This window comes from Hypomesus nipponensis, chromosome 15, assembly GCF_054491055.1.
Source record: "Hypomesus nipponensis isolate SF chromosome 15, ASM5449105v1, whole genome shotgun sequence".
NCBI classification, from domain to species: domain Eukaryota; kingdom Metazoa; phylum Chordata; class Actinopteri; order Osmeriformes; family Osmeridae; genus Hypomesus; species Hypomesus nipponensis.
Window position 1 is genome coordinate 13,521,186 of NC_140375.1, and position 18,888 is coordinate 13,540,073.

Below are 18,888 nucleotides of genomic sequence, written 5' to 3' on the forward strand. Positions count from 1 at the left end.
CTCTCTCTCTCTCTCTCTCTCTCTCTCTCTCTCTCTCTCTCTCTCTCTCTCTCTCTCTCTCTCTCTCTCTCTCTCTCTCTCTCTCTCTCTCTCTCTCTCTCTCTCTCTGTCTGCCTCTCTCTCTCTCCCCCTCTCCCTGAGTGTAATAGGTTCACAGTGGAAGGGAGGCACTGGACTGCAGATTTTCTCAAATGGCAATCTTATCTGTGGGTGCTCTGTAAACATTCCGGCAGCCCTTTATGCATTTCCCTGGCTCAGTCGGAGGCCTGCCTGGGAGGAGCCTGTCTATCAGATCCCTAGGATGGGGAGCTCATTGCCTCTCTGTGCGTTATCATTACCTCCAGTGTCACTGCAGACCCAAACAGTTATGTATTATGTTTTCTACAATTGCTTGATTTGCATGCCATGATGACAGGCGCATTTCCTGCTAACTGGCCGATAAAGGGCTCCGTCTGGAGGAGGCTGGGGCCACTGCGGTCCACGTGACGCCTCTCACATCCACACCTGCACACTCTGGAAGAGCCGGAGACCAGATTTCATTTTTCATGATAATTGTGTCAGATAAGCATTGCGTCGTCCTTTTCACAGGCAATCTGATAAATACCCAATTACCAGTCAGGAGACGGAAGTGACAAGGGGGCCGAGAGGGTTGAGAGGAGAGGGGGCATCTGGAAGACGCTGAGTCGAGATGGCCTCCTCACCCGCACTAGCGGACGTGGATGTTTGGAGCTCATTACTCCTTCCCATTTGATTAATGAACAGACACATTTGAGATACAGGGAGATTTATTTGTCCCCTCCTTCCCCTAGGTACCGCAAACACACATGGACACAAAAGGAATCCTGTTGTCGAGAAGGGCCCTTTCACGTATGCGCGACATCAAAGTCCAGCTTCAGAACGTTTTCCTTCAGAGTAGCCTTTTACGAGGCTCGTCCCATTGCCTTCTGCTGCTCTTACAACACATTCTCTATAAGATGTATACAAAAAAAGCTTTATTCTCTCCCTCTCTCCATCTCTCTCTACCTCCCTGTCACAATGACCACTAAATGAATTGATGGAGACTAATTAATAAGCCCAGAGCAGCGGCGGCAGCAGTGCTGGCTCAGTGGCTCTCTAAACTCCTCCCTGCAGATGGGGTATCTCAGCAGAACACACAGCCCACATATTGATTTTACGATCCCGAAGAAGCCGACGCAAAGCCATAAACATTGCTGCAGTTCTACTCCCGATCTCAAACAGCTGACTTCACTTGTGACTTACAAAATGACAAGCTTTTTCATATTTAACCTCACCTGACAGTCTATCCACACAGGCACCCAAAGACACACACACACACACACACAAACATTATGTTTGTATATTATTCATCGCTGGGAGTCACTGGGAGGCTACTAGAAGTTTCCGAAAGCCTTGGACCAACATGACCCAATGAACATGCAACTCCCTGGAGTGAACTTGCAGCTCCGAGTCTCGCGTGAGGGGCTAGTGTGTTAGAGGAGAAGATTATCAGGTTGCCTGAGGGTAAGATGGTCAAGAGCCTTTTAAGAATAAAAATGGACTTCACATTACCTCCAACTGCACTCTCATCCTTAATCTACCTCCCTTTCATCTCCCTCCCCCTCTCCTCTGCCAACGTGCATGCAGCAACTTCTCTCACACCAGCAGGAGGGGAGGGGCACAGGAAACAGAGAGGACAAAAGAGCAGAGAGACACAAGTAAAAAAGAGAAAGGGAGGAAAGAATGACTGTATTATGCGCTGGTGACGGTGGATAAAAGCATGCATTTACAATGACCTGCTATAATAACCTTCGCTCAAAGGGAAGAGCATCACGAGCCTTTATGATACAAATGCAGCAGACAGACAGAATAATTCCAGTCAGAGCCAGACAGAGAACAGAGGGATGGAAGTGAGGGAGGAAGCGTCTTTCCGGTTGGTACACTGCTTTGTCCGCCTCTCTGCTCTCCTCTTATCGGACACTCAGGAGGGCTGTGAGGAAGGTTCCATGTGTGCGACGAGTGGGGAGCATTTTTCCACATGAAAAATACCTTTCTGATCCCAGTACAATGACTACATGAGAGCTTTGTGTCTCATCAGCGCCTCGACCAGCCGGTGAGCCGGACCTGATCAGATACACCATCGCCACCAGCAGGGCTCCACCCCGCACTGTTAGTTTAGGAACGTTAAGCCGATCGATTTCACAATTTACAGACAAGTGAATTTCCATACTCTGTATCCGTGCAAGGTCGTCAAGGTGAGTATCCTAGTATATGGAGTGTTCCAGAGCCAGTCTGAGCCTGTGGAGGATCAGCCGGAGGGAAAGGGGGGGGTTACACGGTCTGTTGGATGAATCATCAGCTACAGCTCACTGGTGGAGCAAACGTCTGCATCTCACACCGCAAGACCATTAAATATACTATGCTGTTGGGCCTACAAACATTATGAGCAACAAAAAGAAATATAACATATTTTCATCTGGGCCAATACCCTGGTCACATAGCAACAGAGAAGGGGGGTAGAGGGGGCAGAGGGGTTAGATACGTGAACCGTGAAGGAGTTTGTGTGTGTGTGTGTGTGTGTGTCAGGGGGTGGATAGATGTGTGGACAAATCTCCTTAAGTGTGTTTTCTAGTGCTGTGCTGTGTCAACGCCACATTTTTGATAGATCGCCCCAACGGCTCTCTGGCCCCCTCTCTGTTCTCGATACGTCGCCATGGATACTCCCCTCTCATAAAAACGCCACGGTTGGATTAAGCGTCTCACGTTTACAGTACATTATTCCCTCCACTTCATTACAATAAAAGGATTAACCTGCTGAGGGGGAAGGGGGCATGGGGGGGGGGGGGGGGGCAATGGCTGAACTGTCCTTCCCCTGAAGAGAAGAGGAGTAGATCACCTCTCCTACGCCTCTTCTGCTCCACCAATCATCCTGTCGTCACACCAGCATCCAGGGGCAGTGGTGTGGGACATGTGTGGACAGGCAGGTGGGACCAGGAAAACAAATATGAAGCTATTAGAATACCTGCAGTTGACCTAGAGTGCTGCATGCTGTCCAGGCCATAGCTTACAGAGGGGAAGCCCTGAGCTTTGATGGCTGACCTACTTAGTGGGCTTCTCCATTCTGTATCCTCCTAATCCCACAGTGGTGGAACTGGAATCACTCCGACTCAAGTTAAACTGGGCTCTTAGAAGGAACGGGGAAAAAAGGACAAATTATTCTTCTATTCTGAGGGGTAAAGTCAGTTCCCCTTCACACAAGCCCGGGCTCTCACTCCAGAACCAGCAGAGAAGATGATAGAGATGGAACTTAAATCCAAACAAGGAGGAGTTAGAAGAAAGGAAAGCTCTCGGCCGTGACGAGGGGAGATGGGCCGGGTCGCGCGAGGCCCCTGCACGGCGATCCGTCTTCTCATGAATGTGATCCGTGATAAATTAAAAGCTGATTATTTCCTGGAGGGAGAAGCAGAGTGCCTGGCCCGCAGCCCCCGCGCTGGTGATGATGGATTAGGCCAGCGTCGTCAGGGATGGCCTCTCCCCTGCTGACTACCAGCAGGAACAACACCGCAGCTCAGCGTGGACCGGGCTAAGTGCCTTCCCTATCAAGATGCCATCTCTTAATTCATTTGACTAAAAGCCACACCAGCCCTTCACAGGAGGATTTCTTTATTGTTCATAATGAAGCCAGGGAGATGGGGGGGGGGAGAAAAACTATCTGTAACCAGCTTGACAGTGGTGGTGTGACTGCTGGGCCTGTTTGGAGCTTTCGTTCCACAGGGATGGAGGTGGGAGATGTAGTACTGTGTGTGTTTTGGCTGTGCGCTTTATTCGTCAGCCTTGCTTTTGCACCAAAGACAGCATGAAGGGCGTTAGAGACAGGGTGGCTCCAGTGAGAAATGCTCCCCCCTCCTCTCAGTCTTACCAAGATCACTGAGCACCAAGCTGGAGGAAGCTGCATGCAGAGCTCAGGTGCACCATCCACACGACTCAGAGTTTCCATCTTTCACATTAGCTTTCCATTCTCGACGTGTCTGAACCGTTTTCCCCAGGCCAGCTTCATTTGGATGGGCTACGGCGTCATTTGTCTGCTCTGATTGGGTGAGCTGGACTGGGAACAAAGGTGCTCTGGCTGGCCATTGTGTCCTTTTGTGTCCCATATGTCAGACGTCCGCTGCACCAACAACACAGCAACTGCCAAGAGCGACACCGGCTTCGCTATCTGGAGCAGAATCAGCGCCATTATCCCGCCACAATCATCACTCTAATTACAAAAGTTGCTTTGTAAGCATGTATATTACACCATGTTAATTACCTGAGCACAATGCCTCCAGTAGATGTTAGGGTGCGTCTCACCCTTGTGTTACCTCTTGTGTTACCTCTACAGAAGCAGGCCAGGATTCTGTACTGGGCTGCAGGGCCCTGACAGGTTCTGTGGACAAGCAGCTCCCTGACTTAATGCAATCACTCTACATCCTGTTATTAATAACCTCTCTAATCATTTTAATGAATCATCTTTAGCCATATCATTGGACATTAACCAATATGCCTGTATGTGGAGCTGAAATTGATGATCCCCATCCTATAACCTGCTCCCTGTCATCAGTCATGTGGCCTGACTGGACACCATCAGCAGTTAGTGCAGCTAAGCGCTGAATATTTTTCACCCAGAACTGTCCTGCTGCGCTGCGTGGGCTTTTTCTGGGTCCCGGGACACTTTTAACTCTCCACACTCCGGAAACTACACATGACGCCCTTTTTCTTCACCCCGACATGGGTCTTTCTCTGACCAACCCCGTAGACACAGGCATATGCTGCAGCTTTGCAACTAAAGACTTGCTGACTTCTAAAAGCTCAAGGTAAATCACTCCTCCTCAAGGGTATAGAGGGTTGTGGTAGCAGTCTGCTATGTCGCTGTCACCTCCAACACAAAGCCTTTCCCACTGTGATAAAGCTCCACTCAGCTTCCGTTTGACACAACAGACGGATGTGTGTTTATAAGGTATCAACGATTTTAAGGAGCTACAAGGAAAATGCTTTTTTATCCTCGGGCATAACAGCCACAGGCATTAATCACCAGTGTGGCACTGCACTTTACCGGCCCACTCTGGCAAATTAAACCCAGAGAATGATATCTTCATCATTGCTGTATTTCTGTTCTTGGACACTAGCATCTATCTGGCCTCTGAGAGGCCCAGCCTCTGAGAAGTCCAGCCTCTAAAAGGCACAGCGTCAGAAAGGACGGGAAAAGGAGCAAGATACAATTCTGACTCTGGCTACAGATACTTGCCCAGATTCATTTAAACTTCACTTCTAATAACATACAGTACCCCTGTTGTCCTGTACTGTGTTATGCATGGCTGTAAAAAGTCTGACGGCTCCTTGAACTATGTCAATCCTACTCGATGCTTGGACGTACAGTACCACAGGCTTGGTCTGTGTGTGTATTGTATGTCATTTAGACTAATGACTGAGGAAGGCAGAACTCCAACTCCATAACAAACTGGAAACAACGTCAACAACTGTGTTTCCATTCAAAATCAATTTTGTGTGAGAATGTCATTTTGAAAATACTGTCAAAGAAGGTGTAAAAGCAGACAGATGAGGGAGAGGAGCAGAGAGAAACAGGAGTATAGCTGGTGGTGTGTTCCCAACCAGGCCCCAGGCACTCTTCCTTGTCTCATGTCTAACCTCATTCACCCAGCAGCTTCACACTGGGCTGTGTCATGCTACATATTTTAGTGTTTCTAGACGGTTGAAAGCAGAGGTGTTTCTGTTCCAAACACTGCAAAGGGAAGTCAGCTGAGAAGAAGCTGGACAGGACCTACTGTCAACTCATACAAACGGAAGTAGCAACAATTAAGCAAATCAGCGATTTGACAGAGCAAGACAACCATGAAGAGCTACAAACAGTGTACAGCATACAGACAACAACATGTCAGACAGCGACAAGAAGCCTGCTTGTCAGAGGGCGAGGGATATGGTGTGTGTGTGTGGGGGGGGGGGGTGTGTGAAAGGTGACTGGCAGAAGCGGTGGAGCTCAACATGTCGGAGGTTAAACAGGGCTCTCTGACACGGAGAAAGCCGTTGCTCTCTGGGACTGTCTAGCTGTAGCTGAGTACATCATCTCTCTGGGAGGATTCAATCATATTAGCCTAAGCTCGGCAGATATGTCACTTGGGAGCAGACGCACCATCGCCAATTACAGCTATCGCACAAACGCACTGTAATTAACAAGACTGACTGATTCACGGTTGTGTAAAATGTATTCATATGACACAGATTACAAATAAGTACTATTCATCTAATGAGTTCACACGTCACACAAGCTTAATTAAAGTTAATGCAATATGATACCCCCAAATCCTGAGATTACAAAGCTCTTGGATTCTAGTTAATTAGTGTGACGTCCAGCATCGAGCCTGAGCAAGCACAGCTCATTGTGTTAACAGTTCCATTCCTTCCGCACCAAGTACAGCAAGGTCACAATGAGGATGTGTGCACACAGAACTTTCTCTTCTCTCCCGTAGGGCTGTATATTCTGTGTACATGAAAACACAGGGAATTACACACGGAAAGACAGGCAGTAACGTTCCGTGTCACTTCCACCACCACAAACATCTTGCTTCTCCAAATATCTAGTTCCTTTGTCGTATCTCTACACGTTGCGTTGTTTATAATATCACAGTACCACTAGTCACAATAAATTGGCAATTACAGATGCTGTCATCCGTGGTCACTGTATCCATATTTCAAAGGGATGTTTTCAGGCTACAGTGTTTATCAGGACAACGTCAGGCGAACTAAGGGGAAGCTGAGCTGAATATTTACTGTGTTGGGAGTGAGGAAAACTTTCAACTTGACGGAATTAAGTTTACACTTGTGCTGTGAAGCGATGCATTTAGCATGAAGGGTCTCGTAGGAGAATCAGTACTGCTGACCCTGCCTGGTCATTAATGCAGAGGCTATCTACAGGAAACAGACCACATCTTGTTTTACTGTCAAGATTTGGGTATAAAACAGACAGTTCAGCCAGCGACCTCCTTGGTTGTTGTCCTTGTCATGGCACTTCCCTCTGGTGTCCCCAATCAAAGGTCTCATGACTGGGGTCTCACAGGGCATGAGGTTGTAGCCCGGCCCTTCCCACGTTGGTGACCTTCAGTGGGATATTATACATTCTCTCAGATGAGCGGGAGATACTTGTCATGGAAATACATGCAAATACAGTCCAACTCTACAGTGGGACCTCTCGGTGAAGCCTACTGTTTACTCGTTGGATACACCTACGAGTGCTGTTAAAAAGAAGAGCAATTAACTAAATGTATTCTCCTCAACTACAACTTCTTCAGTTTCCATCTCTTTGAACAGTAAGAATGGGTACTTATGTGCATGTGCTCCTATCGTCACCAATGGCTTTGAAGTGGCACAAAATGATAATGTATTCTGCGTGCCCTCAACTAAGTTTCACACAGAAGGACTAAATAACTCAAAAGAGTGGGTCTAGGGGACACTGCACTGGTGTGGGGTATCATAACAGTTTCACCCCTTCCTCCCTTCCATCCCTCTCGCTGAATGAACCACTCAGTGGTGAAAGCCTAAAGATTACTGGTCTGCAGACAGGCCTGCAGTATTACATTTGTTTGAGTCATTCTTAAAAGCTTTACTGGGAGTCATTTACCTATTCAAAGGCACACCGGGTCAAGAGAGGCAATTTTTCAAGCCCATTAAACTCACAGGAAAGGAAAAACCATGATAAAGAGCTGTTCGTTTGGTTTGCAGCACCTGTTCTGTTCATGCGGGTTAAAAGCTTAGGTAGAATGAGAACACAGATCATGTTGGGTTCATGCTGCAGTGCAGGTAGCAAACTGTAAGTATTGCAACACAGACCCAATTGCACCCAATCATCTCCTCATTAAATCGATTTTATTTAGATTTGATCTTAGATCAACAGTAGAAGTGAATGTTTTGTTTTTTAAACACCCAGTAAATAATCAATTTATATATATGTATATGTTTACACATATACAGTATATACACTGTATATATTCTTTTCATGTCATCAGTATCATTTGTATGTGCATGTGTGTACGCAAAAGCCATTTTTGTCCATTTTTACAACATTTCACCTTCACCTTCCATGTACACCCTGTTTGCCTGAAAAATACACACACACGTTAACAGAGACAAGACACAAACAATTCAAACGCTGTCTCCTACTCTAGATGTAGATAGATGCCCCCTATACCTGGTGAACCTGAATTTACATTAGTCGTTATAGTCTAAAGGAATCCCAAAGAGAGGAGAGGGAAGAGAGGCTAGGGGGTACGACAAGCAAGTAGAAGAGGAGACAAACAAGGGAGCAATCAGGGGAACAGGAGAGATGGAGAGGAAGAGGAGAGTGGGGGGAAAGGAAAGGGGGAGTGACCAGGGAGGAGGAGAGCCACTCTCCAGGTCCAGCCTTGGGGGAAGGACCCAAGCATACTCATCAGTCTTAGTTACTCTGGAGTCAGACCTACTGACACGCCCAGATGGATGAGGACCAGCCCCCCCGATATCTGCCCTGCTGTTATGATATTACATTAAAGGAGCTAATAGAGCACAACAGGAAATATTGGAAATATAACAGGGAGGAGACAAAGCACACGAGAGGGGGAGGGAACAGAACAGATGATGGAGGAGCTGGAGTGTGTGTGTGTGTGTGTGTGTGTGTGTGTGTGCGTGTGTGTGTGTGTGTGTGTGTGAGAGAGATTGGTAGGGTTGCCTGCTGGGCTGGGGACAAGGCTAGACCAAGGTTAGTAATGACCAGGCAGACAACCTCTGACCCTGGATGTTGGGTGAAGGTGACGTGGTGAGGTCGTCGAGGGGGTGGAGCAGGTCACAGATCCGTCAAAGGGTGCGGAAAGGGAGGCGGGGCCAGGGCGTTGCCGTGCTGAGCTCTCACTCAGTCAGAAAGCTGCTGGTGTTTGCGGGACTGTCAGTCACACAGCCAGACTTTCCCCTGAGGACCCTGCCCACAGGGGCGATGGGAAAATAATAGCCCCTTCTGTCAGGGCTGTGGAGACAGGGGTCCTGACGGCCACCCGGACACCCTGGGGAATACTACCAGCCTCATGGACGGCCCATGTCACACACTTAAACACAGGTAGGCCCACACACACACACACCCACACACAGAAATATAAACACAAGGAAGGAAGAATAAAAACACCAGAAAGAAACATCAGTCCGCTTCTACCTGATCTACCTCTACATCTATCTTGATGCTGGGGGAGGAACGGGCTCCCGACTTCCTGGGACTCCCTGTCCCAAAGCACTGGGACAGATGGGCTGGTCTGTCGCCCCTGCAGAGCCCGGCTTCCCTCTCCCTCGATGTCCTCTCACCACCACCCTGAGATGGAGCATCTGAGAATGGAGCCTGGCTGTATAAATGAGCTACAGCCGGCAGCGATGAGCAGGCAGGAAATGAAAACCTGGCCTACAGTAAGTCAGTAAAATCAGCCGGTAAATCAAGCAGCGCTGCTGTTAAAGAGGCTGAGAGATAGCCTGGAAGAGCTCGTCATTAGTGCAAACGCTCAGAAATCATGAGGCAGCAGCTGTTTTTTGACACATCGACCCACACCAATCCTCAAAGCAGGGAGCCTGGGGCTGGTGGGGGGGGGGCAGAATGGCACCCCTGTCCCTTACCATGAATAACAATCCAGGGCTCCAGGTAACTAAAGCGGACAAACGACAAGCTTCGGCCTACACCAGGCATTCATTAAGCCAAGCATCCATATGCACACACAATAACCAGGACTTGGTGACGGCCATTGATCTACAGGACCAGAGGAGCTATTCCATAGAGCTCCTCGATGCTCCTCTCTTCTTCACTGCCTGGCTGCCAGTTTTATGTTCTGTTCTCTGGTGCTTTGAAGAGGCTCCTGCCTTTGTCTGTGCTGCAGGCTAGGGCCCAACCACAGGCTTACCCCGCCAGGCTGCAATGCTTTAGGCTATAGGACACTGCAGGGGAAACATAGAGGCAGGCAGGCAGGCAGGCAGGCAGGCAGGCAGGCAGGCAGGCAGGCAGGCAGGCAGGCAGGCAGGCAGGCAGGCAGGCAGGCAGGCAGGCAGGCAGGCAGGCAGGCAGGCAGGCACACAGACAAGCAGGCAGGAAGGCAGACAGGCAAGCTAATCTGATCAACAAAATTGGTCCAAATTAGAAGAGTGTAAGCACGCTCTGTATGGGTGAGATTGACAAACGGTCATCGCAGTCGACGATGTGTGCCCAGTTTGGTGCTGGGTATTGACATCAAACAAGCAGTCACTGCTGAGCATGCACAATCTTCTCTCTCTGTTTGAGGATATTGACTGAGACAAACATTTACCTACTGAACTGAAAACCCTGCACATTTAACTATCACATGGTCCATACTGGAAATTGTGAATCCCTGCCAGCATGCACATTGCATGAGTGACCTTGGAGGCTGTCTGGATGGTTGTTCTTGATGGATCATTCACCCAGTCATATCGCTGGGTTTCCTTATGGGGAAGTTAAGTCTGTGATCCACACACACAGAGGTATGCATTGACAAGGTAGAAGATTGAGGATCTGCTTTTGCATTATCAGCTTGAGGGAAAAAGTAAAAGAGGAATGAGCTAGCACTTGCCAAAAGCTAGTGGAAGAGGACCCTGTGTAAGAGGAGTAAGAGGAGGAGCAAGGAGAAGAAGAAGATGAGGACGGCAAAAGAGAAGGAAGATGAGGAAGATAAGGAGGAGAAAAAGAACAGGAAGGTAAAATCAAAGAAGAGCTGAAAGATGATGACGGAAGAGTAAGAGTAGCTGGGAGAAGAGGATGAGCAGAGAAGAAGAGATGGAGGACAAGGAGAAGGTGGAGATGGAGAAAGAAGATAGGGCAGTGGTAGCATGAAAGGGGGGGGTTCACTCTCACTCTCCAGGGAATGGCATGTTTCAGGGAGAGGCTGTAGTGTGACTACCGCCGTCTCACCACTCACACCTGCTCCCAAGCGTGGGACAGTCCTGACTTAAAAAGCTGTTTCTGAAACACCGGGAATGAAAAACACCCCAATTACAGCTCAGAACCCCCCGTGGGGACCCAAGCTGTTTTATGACATTACAACCTACTAAATTATGCAACACGTAACTGCTTGTAGGAACACTAAATGATAGACTGCAGAATGTCTGGATGCTGGACGGTCACTCGTGCTAACAGTGGGTTTGAGCATTTACACATTACAGTCAGGTAGCTTTAGGACGTGCAACACCAGAGCACTGGGGGAACTAAGGGTCAAACTTTAAACAAGGACCTTCTAGATCCATAAGATATGCTACTATTGGATTAACCAGATGTCCTCAGAGGGGGAGAAACACAGATAACTGCGTGATGCGAAAGGTTTTAGCGTAACAATGCCTGTCTGCATAACACTCTCTCACTCACTCCCTTCTCTGAGAGTAGAGTGTCCTATATTTCATATGGACAAACTCCAGGTGCATTTATCTCCATCCAGGGTTGCCAGCCAGCCGGCCGTTTTACAGAGGCCTGAGTCTCTTTGGGAGGCTGCCAGGGGTGCCAGGGGTGTCTTAATCCAGGCCTCAGATCATCCCCCCTCCCCCCACTGTCTCACTCCTCTTTCTCATCTTCTCGCCCACTTCTTCACCTGCCTCTGTTCCTGTCTCTCTGAGCACCGTTCTGATTAAAGTGTCTCTGTTAAGTGTCATATTAGCAACTGAAGTGGAGAGCGTTGATTTGAAAGGAAAACTTGATAAAGACCAGTCGACTGAGGAAACACAGATTCATATCGAAAAACTGATATGTGGCGCAGATTCCAGATCTTTCTATGAAAACCCTATCCATTCCAACACCTCGCCATAATAACACTGTACTCAGGGAGCTGATTGCCAGACATAAAGCTCACTTTCGTTTCTCCATAAAATACACTGCCATATTCCATCTGCTTGGGGCTAATTGACTCGCAAGAGAGGATGACATGAAGACAGACTTGATGGCATCCAGAGGGTGCAATGATGGCCATGTCAGAGGTGAGTAATGAGACCGGAGGACACCCCCCTCCACGTCCCCCTCCCCACCCCAGCAGGATAGAGGGGAATCTGAAAGGGCGGTTGTCGAGGAGGTCAGAAGAAACATGGCTACCCCATGTTAGGCCCTCAGCCCCTCAGCCCTGAGGCTCTGTGGAGATGAGGCATAGAGGACCAGAGACAGGAACTTCTCAATCAAAACCAACACCTCAAAGGACACACGATCACATACCTATCACACTACAGGCCAGAAAAGAAAATAACAATATAGGAGAAATCAATCAGCTGCAGCCAGGGGCCATGGAAACATCTGGAGATGAGGGAAGAGGAGGGCTGACATGGTCAACAAGAGGAGAATGTCCTCCTTTTGTTTCTGCCGAAACATTTATCTCATATGTATTTTTTATTCTGATTATATAGAGGTTAAAAACATATATTGGGATTTAAGATTTTAAGAAAAACCCAAATGATTCTGACAATCCATTCTGGATTCATGGCATGTCAAATGTTAGATTTATTTTACTCTTACGAGACAAGGATAGCAAGGGAAAAGTCAGAACTTGATTTGAGTTACAAAAACTTTGCTTTGCTTTTCAGAACCGTTATCAACATAGTTGTCAGACTTGTTGGTTTTGCTCATTGGACAACATATTTTCAGCTGCCTGTCTTTTCTAAAATATCACTAATCCTGAGAGATGGGATCTGCTAATGTTCTCCTTTGGCTGCAACACACGTCAAATTCCTAGTCTGTCGATAAGCCTCAAATTTGCCATGAAGGCATATCTCCTCGCCTGGCTGGATTAGTTGGATTTACCCAGGCAATGAGAGATATGGCCAGGGGTTCACAGTGGGCAAACTCACCCTCTATGTTTCACAAAGAGCGTCCGCTTGGCCCGAGAATGTGGAAAGAAAATTCACTCACTTTTACTTAGTCTAGCCCTGCTTTTCTCTATCCTCACGTCCTCTCCTATGCTATACAGAGTGTGTTAGTGTTTGGGGCTCTGCTCTCATCTACAAACAAAAACGGGGTTGTGGTGCAGGTGGTAGACGGGTGACTGCGGGCAACATCAGGATGTGACATCTGGGAAACAGCAACAGGACAAGTAATCAGGTTGCACTAATATTTGATGTAGTAATTAAACAAGTGGAAACAGCAAGCCTCACAACAATCAATAATGTAATGACATTACATGTCCCTCTTAGGGGAAATCTCCGGTTAAGTTTGTGTATAAACCAAGAGGTCCACCGCAAAGCAACTAATCATATTATTTTTCCATGAATAATACAGAGTCAGATATTATTGAAATCCGGTGAGATTCTTCTGTAATAGGATGGATATTCCATCACCTTGCTAAGAGCTCGAGATCTTACAGATGAGAAATTCAATGCCATAATCAGATTCCTGTTTTGTACTATCCAAAATTTGAAAATAAATGTGTATTATTGATACAGACTGGGGTACAAAAACAAGCAAATATTGCTTCGCTTCAAGAGAGCATTAATTTGCGGTCAGCCCACACATACTGTAATCAATGAACGATAAAATCAAATACATAGTTTAATCACTTTAGCCCTTGCGTGGGGATATTATTTCTCTGTTGGTGGGTTCTGTTGGACACACATCTTCGTGGTTGTAGTTGCCATACATTTGACGATGTATCAAAATAATATATTGAATAATAAATTGTAATAACATTGTGCAGATCCTACAAGCTATTTGTAGTTTCACACACCACAAAGGGTAAAGAGAGGAGGGAGTCAGGTGGCTGAGCGGTTAGGGAATCGGGCTAGTAATCAGAGGGTCGCTGGTTCGATTCTTGGCCGTGCCAAATGACGTTGTGTCCTTGGGCAAGGCACTTCACCCTACTTGCCTTGGGGGGAATGTCCCTCTACTTACTGTAAGTCGCTCTGGATAAGAGCGTCTGCTAAATTACTAAATGTAAATGTGAAACATAAGCAGAGACAGACAGAGGGGTGTCATGTTGAAACCTCTGGGTCTGAGAGAGGAAGACTACGAGAAGAAACACAGCAAACCTTTTTGATTTGTTTTACTTTTCACCAACACTCACACTTTCATTATTCGTAAATGCTAGATGTGAGAGTTAACAGGCCTGCGTTAACAGCACAGTGATGACGTCAGAACAGCAGTGAGCGGAAAAAGCACATGGTGAAGATGGAAGACAGGATGGAGGGCCACCAAAGTGGTAAACTCAGTGAAGTGAGTGACATGTTCCTCTAAGATCTGACTCAGGTGTGATTACATGAAGAGGCAGAGCGTGAGCGGAGAAAAGGGGGGATTTCACAGCAGACTGGTCCACCTGCCCTACAGACGAGGTCTAATCCAGACCCAGCAGGGGGGAATTACTCCTGGTCACACCTTGGCGCTCGCACAGAAGCAGATCCTGAAAGTTTGACTCCAGGCCAAACGTAGACGAAGGTTTGCTTGTGTAGAACCGAGAGTCAAGGACGTGTGACCATTTTCGTCATGTTTAAAATGACTTAGAGAAATATCGAATCCACAACTTTGAGAAATGCGTCTGTAAACATATGGACAAACTCCCATACTGGTTATCATTACCTAGTGTATGTTCAACACTGTCATCCTCCAGTGTCATTAAATCAAAGTCTCTTGCTCACTTTACATTAAAGTCACAACTATTTTGAGAGGTTCTTTTAGGCTAAAACCTGACCAAACCGTGACCACAAACAAGTAATACCATATTGCACATACTATAGACAACATCTGTTGTATTCATTTGAACATCTTCTTACTGTAAATATAGTATATGCCTTTAATTAGTGTATGGTGATTTCATGTGAAATTCTAGACCTCTATACTATCAAACACCATGTAATGATGAAGCATGCTCCTGAACGCAGAGCTTGTCTTGCAGTACAGCAAGGCGTTATGTTGGATTATGGTAATCACACTGTATAAACATGAAACATTTATGAAGCAAATGTGCAGCAAGCTATTTTCATTCTAAATAAAAACTAAATAAACGGCATTTGTAACGCAGAAACATGTTCTCTTAGATAAACGGGAGAAATCGTGATATGTAGAATAAGATCATATCTTATTATTCTACCAGTACAATGAACTAAAAGATACAGCACAGGAAAGCGTAGATTCATGTGTTTTTAATGTTATTTTAAGCATTTTTTCAAGCATGCATTAAGTCATAATTTGCGTTCATTTACAAAATGTAAATTCATTTCTCATTTTAAAATCAATCCGTCAAGAACGTAATTCTCTAAAATTGAAAAGGTTCCTTTTTATTGCCTTTCCTCAAACATGGACGTCTTTGTAAACTTTCAGCACCACAATGTGAGGACAGCTCCTGCAGCATCACGACTACGCCGCAGATTACTGAGCAGTCACATACAGAACGAATGATCATGAACTGCAATGATAAAGTCAAACCGCAAACGTCCAAACAATTGCAGTTTTATTGCAGTCTACCGTTGGCAAAAGAATAAAAAAAAACTGTAATCGAATGTCTCAGAGATTGTCATTTCATGTAGCTTGAGACAGTCATGGATCTATAGTGATAACGGGAGTGAGAGAAAGGATGCACTTACACGCAACGTAAACTATCCGCAAGCACTCAATGGCAGGACCAGGTAAAGATTTGTAACCCACAAAAAATCAGTCAGAATCACAAGTGACTCCACGTTTAGAACTCTTATGTCAAGCAATTAATTACTTTTCATAAGAACTTTGGGTGTAGAAACAAACGGCAAAAATCGTACTCCCCAACCTCATAAACCAAGTCCCTATATCTAAAATACCGACACTATAACCCCACAATGGAGCATTGCCCAGCTTGTTTCATCCACCACACAGCACACTCGGAAGTAAATTACATGCTAACTTACCCAGTTGTACAATCGCAAATGTATTGTCCTTGTTTTTCGCTACTCAATCAGAAGCTAGATTGATCCATATTCTATTATGAAGCGTGAGGAAACTTTTTGGAGGCACACCTTAAGCCAAATGCGAACACCATCGAACTGGGGAAGATGTGCAACTGGAAATTGAGGGAGTTACAGTAGAGCGTCAGTGTGGTAGGCTGTAAACGTTTGTCCTCTTTTTTTAAAGAAAGGAAGAGAAATTTGAACATAACAAAGTCCTTCAGGAAGTTAGACTTATCCTTCAGAGAAATTAGAATTATGAACCGGTATCTGTAGCGTGCGCCGTTGCGGCGTTGGGAGCTCCAGCACGTTCAGATCTATCCACTGCAAGCGCTCATCTGTCGTTCCTACAGCGCACGGCCAGCTTCCCCGGGTCCTAAAGCAGCGCTAACTTCTCCACGTGCGACAGCTCGGAAAGATCCGTTATAGGATTTTGAGCTAAGGTCTACTGTAATAACTGAAATTCGGTAAGTACATAATTTGACCAACAGGACAACAAATAGCCTACTGAAAATTTGCAAATGCAAAAATCTAAAGAAATTGTGGTTTACACAAAAATACTAGCATTAATAAATACATGATTGAGTTGCCATTGGCTAAAGTAAACGGTATTTACAAAACGCTCAAATATAACCAAATGTCTCGAAACGCACTGATTGTAAAGCCAGAATTTGGGAGCAAACCTCCTGTGGTGAGCGGATCATGTGAACAAACCCATGATAGGCTATATGGCCGTTTGTCTATCGTTGAAAACATTTCACATTTATGAGTTATTTATATACAAAAACTCAACCATTTGTGGAGGACAATTCACGGTAGTCCAGAATCATAAATACGTGATGTAGACCTCGCTCGAATACAGAAATATTGTTCCCAGTCGTAAATACCAAATCCCCAAACATACACGGCCATATCAGTGAGCAGATAAGCAGGCCTGGTTATTTTGGAACTGGCTACATGGAGGTCGCCTATTTTTTTAAACGATAAAACTGTGTTGAAAAGCTAACCTACTAGGTGTACACTAAACTCTTATGTAAGCACAATTTCATGTCGATGCATGTTTGATGTAAGAATTTGTTTTATAAGATTACATTTCCGCTCAAAAGTGAAGCACAAAAGATTCAATTTTCCCATGAAAATAAACATTCTGTTGATGCATATATGTATGCCATCATTCCCTCGGATCAGTCCATCATACATTATTCCTTCCACTTCCCTCGTCTTCTGTTGGTATATTCAATGTGATACAATTTTGCTCACACAGTATTTTAACAAACTCATCTATTTCTATCAGGGTAAATCAAATTGTGCCCTCTTCTCCTGTCAGTCATTCTGTGGGTGTACATTTTAAACTGATGGAACAGACAGCCAGGGCCCACACTGCTAACCTGCCCGTGTCTGAATGGGATCAGGCCTGTCTGGGCTGACCAGTGTGGGAGTGGGGCCATGCCCATGGGGAGCGTAGAGCATCTCTCCAAGCCCTCAATTTCACGTTCTCATCCTCCTCCAACGAACAGCGACAAAACAATGAAATAGCCATTCTTCTTGAGAATGCAGTTTGTTATGAAGTTGTAGCAGACTGAGAGGTTGATATGTGCATGTCTCGACTGATTCAATGAATACATGCTGAATGAGTTCTATCTCCAGTGGTGGGGTGAAACTCATAGGCTGTTTGTTATTTAATCACAATTAAGCTAGATTGTTCTGTGGAATAATAATTTCCCAGCCCTCAGTCTGGGTAGCAGGTGAACATGATGAATGACTCTCTGTATTGAAAGGGATCATGAGCGTGCAGGAGTACAACACACAATGAACCCAACCAATAAAACAAATACCTGCAATGAGAGGATGAAACAAGTAACTGACAGCAACTAGAATGCTCTTTATTAACGTCCAGAGTTGTAACTTTATAGGGCAGGGGATGGAATGTGACCTAGCTGGAACAAAAAGGCATTAATAGTGGGGTTGTGCGTTTACATGTTGAGATGAATAGCTGGATGTGTAGCTTGTTCCTGTGTGGCGTTGTGTTCTGTCTTGCTGTGAGTCAGATGCTGATATGGGAAGACAGTCAAGGTTCAAATCAATTTACATTCATGTGGCGTGTCTGGATGAAGGAGAAAACTGAGGCGTCAGCTGTTGAATCCATGTCTGATATCCGGACGACAAGTGCCTACATCTGCAACTTGCTAATCATAGAAGATGGAGAATGCAATGACACATGCAGGGTCACACTAACCACGAAGGATGAAAAACTATGACGGGATTCATTGTCAAATTTGTGTTGTTGGAGTGCAGTGCATTTGCCCTTGATGAGAAAAATAGGACAGCTGAGTCACCTTGTAGGTACAGTTTTGTCAAAAGTTGTTTACCCCCACTCCATGGACAGTTCACAGGTAAGGGTTGCTATCGGTATTTTGTGTTGGTTACATCAAACCAAAAAGCTTTATGGTGACGTTGCGGTGACAGTGCTGTGACTCAGCAGGCTGGTGGGAGAGCATGTGGAGAGGACAACTTCTCACTGTTGCTAACTGGACCCCATCAATGTCACTGAATGGACCTTTCTCCAAGACAAGAGGCTTGAACTCATTCAGTATTGTTTATGGCAAGAAAGTCAACATAAAATATCCATGCCTGATAGAGGACAATAAGCAGTGCTAACCTTTAAGAGTCAGTTCGGTGTGTTTGATGCGGTTCCTTAACAGCTCTCCTTCCTCAGTCCTGTCCTTCACTGCTCCCCCAGTGCTAAGAAAGGACACACACCTCAGTGAACAAGGGGCTATTTGAGGGCCTTGTGGCTTGAGGCCCGTTGGGATAAAAAGATGAAATGTGAGTCAGAGGTGTCCATCTACCTGGTGTTCTGATCCTTCCATCCTCTCTCCCTCTCCGCCTCTCTGCCTCTCTCCCTCTCCGCCTCTCTCCCTCTCCATCCTCTCTCCCTCTCCGCCTCTC

At 46.0% G+C, this 18,888-nt stretch overlaps 1 protein-coding gene across 1 annotated transcript in view; it reads right to left on the reverse strand.

Moving 5' to 3' along the window:
* The window catches only part of robo1 (roundabout, axon guidance receptor, homolog 1 (Drosophila)), a 232,843-nt gene that overhangs the window by 171,866 nt on the left and 42,089 nt on the right, over positions 1–18,888 (reverse strand).